Genomic DNA, 5,309 nt, shown 5'->3' with positions numbered 1-5,309 from the left:
TTTTTCTTTTAGATATAGCTGTGTGCATTTTGTGATTGGGTTGTTTTGCTTTTACCTACTAAGAAAAACAGCAACAAGCAATATATTCTGTTTCCCACTTCCTGCCTCTCATCTAAGAGTTATGTGGAAGAAGTATTACATAATTGTCATCATTGTTTTGTGTTGTGACAGATGTGAAAATAACAACATGAACTTGATTTTCCTGAAAGTATTCAGTCAACTCATATGTCAGATATCAGTACATTTTTTGTGTGTTCAGTCAAAAGTTTATCTTTTTAGTCTGTTTCATAGCAGTTTATTTCTAAGACAGTTTTTATTTTAATTTACTTTTTTTTGTCTGTACACTGCCACTCTCTGTAATGTTCTCCCCCCAACCCTGCCCTTGGTAAGACACCAAAGTAAAATAGAGCAATATCTAAAGAGCCTTTTGCCCCAGTCTTGTGAGGAGCTTTAAATAGTTGTGAATGCTTCTATATGTCAAGATTTTTGGATTGAGATGATCTGTTTTAATCATTTAACTGCTAATTACTTTTATTTTATCATGCATGCCAAATCTTTACATTATTTATAGTAATGCTGTATAAGTATCTGAGTTTGTTTTATTTGGGCCTTAAGTGGAACTCTAAATGCCTTGTAAATTCAGTCTAAAGTTTAAATAAGGACCAAGAAGGTGGATACCAGTGTTTTCACACCTGTGAACATAGATCAGTATTAACCTGTAGCCCAGAGGCATTATGATAGTTATTTTTTGAGACAGAGTCTCACTCTGTCACCTGGCTGGAGTGCAGTGGCACAGTCTTGGCCCACTGCAAACTCTGCCTCCTAGGTTCAAGCAATTCTTGTGCCTCAGCCTCCCGAGTAGCTGGGACTACAGGCGCATGCCACCACACCCAGCTAATTTCTTGTATTCTTAGTAGAGACAGTTTCAACATGTTGGCCATGCTGGTTTCGAACTCCTGATTTCAAGTGATTTGCCTGCTTCGGCCTCCCAAAGTGCTGGGATTACCGGCATGAGCCACCACACCCAGCCCATGATACTCTTTTTATAAGCAACTTTTAAAAATAATTTAAAAAATCTTATATAGCATGGCTGTTTCTTCAGAGCACTGCTGTCCAGTCACACTTGATTTGAGGATAGATGTGCCCTCTTTTTGCCCCCCAATACGGTAGTTACTAGTCACATGTAGCTACTGAGCCCCTGAAGTATGGCTGGGGTGATTGAGCTGAATTTGTAATTTTAATTAATTGAAGTTAGCCATATGTGGCTTGTGGCTACTGTATTGGACAGCAGAGCGTTAGATACTTTAAGCAGTAATAACAGGAAGGGAGTGTTTGTATAGGTTGAAATATAAAATGGAAGGATGACAGTTAGGCCAGGTGTGGCTCACGTCTGTTACCACAGCATTTTGGGAGGCTGAGATGGGAGTTTGAGACCAGGCAGGACAACACAGCAAGATTGTCTCTGGAAAATCTTTTAAAATATCACAAAAATTACCTCTGAGCAAGAGTATAGCTGAACTGTTGACATATTTTATTAATACAGTGTCTGACCATTCTCCGCTGCACACCAACCACTGCCGTTGTTATGTAGCCTTTCTGAGAAAAGCAGCCCTTTCAGTTTTCATTGTTGGAGGTTCCTTGGGTTGCAGAGATGCACAGACTCAAGTGCCAAAAGTTGTTTCTGATAAGACTTATATTTTCAGCCTTAAAATATTTGTATAGATGGCCCTAATAATTTCTCATTGTAGATGAATTTGAAGTCAATTTCACTTCTAAATGAGATTTGTCATCTCATGAGTGGTCAAATTGGAACACGGAGGTCTATCATATTTATAATTACTTTTTAAACCTCCAAGATCCACTTACGGGGATGAGGCCAAAAGGTAAATGTTACTTCTAGAAGAGCCAGATTAATTTTGCTGTCTTCTGTCGCCATGGTGGTTACCCTTGACCCTTGCTGGTCATCTGCTAAGTGTAATTCATCAGAAGAGCAGAAATAGGGTTAGTAAACACCTGGACACAATGATAGTGCCTGGCTTGGTACAACGTGTTAACACTGTTGAGGAAAAAGCTCAAAACATGCATTACGTTGGGAGCAAGTCAGTGTTTCTATGAAACAGACCTAGGAATAACCACCACTGAAGTGCCAAATTTATCTTCTAATACTACTATTTAAACTATGCAATATGGGGGTTATAATGATATAGTTTTAGTCTAATTATATAAGGTTTTTATAATGCTGAGAAATAAGCTTATTTTTAGTTACGGATTTTTATGACTACCTCTGCTGTATGAATATCTTAATTTTCTAATACCTCAGTTTCATGAGAACTGTATGTACATTTTTGTAAATAAAATAATTTACCATATGCTAGGAAAAGGACTTGCTTTTAAAGAAATTGTGTAAAGACATTTGTTACTGGATGTGTTACGTAGTAAATCAATTTGAAATATCTTAAAAACATAAGACTTTTCTGGTCTCCTTGACCGAGGGATTTTAGTAAAAATATTTGGTGAGATTTGTATTCCAGGAAGTGTGTGCCATCACTTGTTCATTTACAACTGCAAAGATTTGTATGTCCTATGTTTTCCTTTCATGCCAAAGAAACCCTTTTTAAAAGCCAGCAGGTTGCACAAACCAAAAACAAAGTATTTTGCCCCTTAAATAGGCATTTTAAGAAGTTTTATTTCCTGGGATTTAAATATTGTGTAGAGGGAAAGCTAGTTGTACTAATTTGTAAAAATGCGTGTATTTTTTAGGAATGCACTGATTGCATTAAGGGAAGTATTGACATTTTTAAGAAACTGTGCTGCATTGAAATCCACAGTTGCATGCATGAAACTTCTAAAAGTTTAAGATATAAAGTAATTGCTAAAATTTGTGAACTACTCAGAGGATTCAATGACCTGACATGTAGGGGATTGATCACTGTGATGTTTAGGCCAAGATTTCTCATGATTGTATATGGTTATTGATAATTTTTAAGGGGCCGAACCTGCTGCCTTTATACTTTTGACACTTCTTTCCCTCCCTCCAGATTGTGGCTGTAACAGTGACTCTGCACAGTCAGCATTATACTTGATTTCTTTGTGAATGCAAATAAAATAAAATTTGTAAGTCCACCAAATATTAACTAGGTAAATGTAAATTGATTTCAAATTTGTCTTTGGCCAAGTCTACTTAATAGCTTATGATAATTTGGAAAGAGAGTACATAAATATGGTTGTGAGCATTGTGTGTAAGTCATTGTGGGATTTTTTTTTCACATTAGGAATTAATAATGAACGCTCAAAGTTTATCCTGATGATAGTGGGCAAGTTTCTTAATTTCTCTGAGCTTTTAATGATAACTACCTGATGAGCTAATTGTGAAGAATAAGTGAGATAATTTATATAAATTATCTTAATGCCTAGTAGCCTAGTACATAGTAAACAAATGATAACTATTAATAGTATATATAATGTAGTAATTTATATACAATTTTGTATTTTGCCTATTGAGTTTTATAGCATTATTTAAATGACAAAAGTTATCTAGGTATTTTATTAGATCTTACAAAAATAGCCCATACTGTAGCAAATGAAGAGAAAAATCTTTGCATTTCTAGTATGGAGAATATTAAAATAAGTAGATAGAAGTATAATGAACTCTCCATATACGTATAAATCAGGCCCAATGCCCTGGCTAGTCTGGCCCTGTTCATCTCCACCCACTCCATATGATTTTAAAACAAATCCCAGAGATTATATTCATCCATAAGTATGTCAGTACTTATCTCAAATAGTAAAATCTCATTAAAAAAACATAAATCATCTCACACAAATCCTTAATCATATAACAGTTAATGCTTCAATTTCTAGGAAATTATTTTTAATAACATTGGGATACATTCATGGAGAGTAAATATAATGAATACACAGAAGTGAGTCAAAAATGAAAGATTTCTGTTGCAAGGACAGTAGATCGTAAGTTTAGAGGTACAGACAGATGATTAAAGGAAATGATCAAGTGGAAAAGCAGAGGTGAGGTTGAGAGTAGAGGCTGTGTCCTGCATATCCCAAGTACCTAATGTTTTCCCTTGGATATAATATGTTTTGTTGGGAGAAAAATGGAGCTGATAAATATGGCAACATTACCAACAGTGACTCAAGAATGACTTTTAGGAGAGAGGTGGTTGTGTTTTGAAATATAATCAGCGAGGTATGGCAGAAAAGATAATTGGGTGAGTCAAAGAGAAAAAGGTGGTAATATATCAACAAAGTTTTAATAGAGATGATTAAGCAAGTGAAGACAGTTTAGGTGAAAACCAGGATGCAGCAAAGATAAACAACCTATCATCAAATACTCCAATTACCATGGTCAGAAGGGAATCAGTAGAGGATAATTGAGAATAATTTTACTACAAACATCTGAATTTAAAAAGAAATCCGAGGCCTGGTGCAGTAGCTCATGCCTGCAATCCCAACACTTTGGGAGGCCAAGGTGGGCAGATCATGAGGTCAGGCATTTGCCTGGCCAACGTGGTGAAACCCCATTTCTACTAAAATACCAAAAAATTAGCTGGGTGTGGTGGCATGCACCTGCAATCCCAGCTACTCAGGAGGCTGAGGCAGGAGAATCACTTGAATCGGTGAGGCAGAGGAGGTTGCAGTGAGCTGAGATCATACCACTGCACTCTAGCCTGGGCGGCAGAAAAAATCCAAAACCATGTGGCTGACTAGAGTTTCCAGAAATGAATAAAATTAAGACATGATTTTATGAGTTCATTGTACTGCAGCTACACAAAATATATTGAGTATGAGTCATAGTGTCATTCTCAAACTAGTGAGCCCAGTTTTCTTTTTTGTTTATAAAAGCACCCAACTAGAGATGCAGAACACCTTTGTATCACCCACTAGGAGGAGGAGTTCACTGTGATCTGGCCTGATTGCATGCTTGCAGTTCTTGGGATGTTAGCTCCTCAGTTTGGGGTGGTGAGACCTCTAAGTTTCTGTGTCACCAGGAGGGGTAACAAATAGCACACAGTGAGATTGCCTTCTTACAGTTTTCAAGGTACTTTAACCTACCTTTGTTCAGTCTTTAAATGGATCTTTAGAGATGGAACGATACTTTCATTTCACAGATTAAAAACGATACTCAAAGTATTTAAATGACACCTTTAAGGTCACACATCAGTGATGTGACCTGAATCCAGCCCTCCGGAGTCTCCTAGATCTAGTTTTCTTTTTTTTTTTTTTTTTTTTTTGAGACGGAGTTTCGCTCTTGTTACCCAGGCTGGAGTGCAATGGCGCGATCTCGGCTCACCGCA

Source organism: Cebus imitator, unplaced genomic scaffold (genome assembly GCF_001604975.1).
Source record: "Cebus imitator isolate Cc_AM_T3 unplaced genomic scaffold, Cebus_imitator-1.0 Scaffold70, whole genome shotgun sequence".
Taxonomy (NCBI): domain Eukaryota; kingdom Metazoa; phylum Chordata; class Mammalia; order Primates; family Cebidae; genus Cebus; species Cebus imitator.
The sequence above is the reverse complement of the archived record's forward strand: the minus strand, read 5'-3'. Positions refer to the sequence as shown.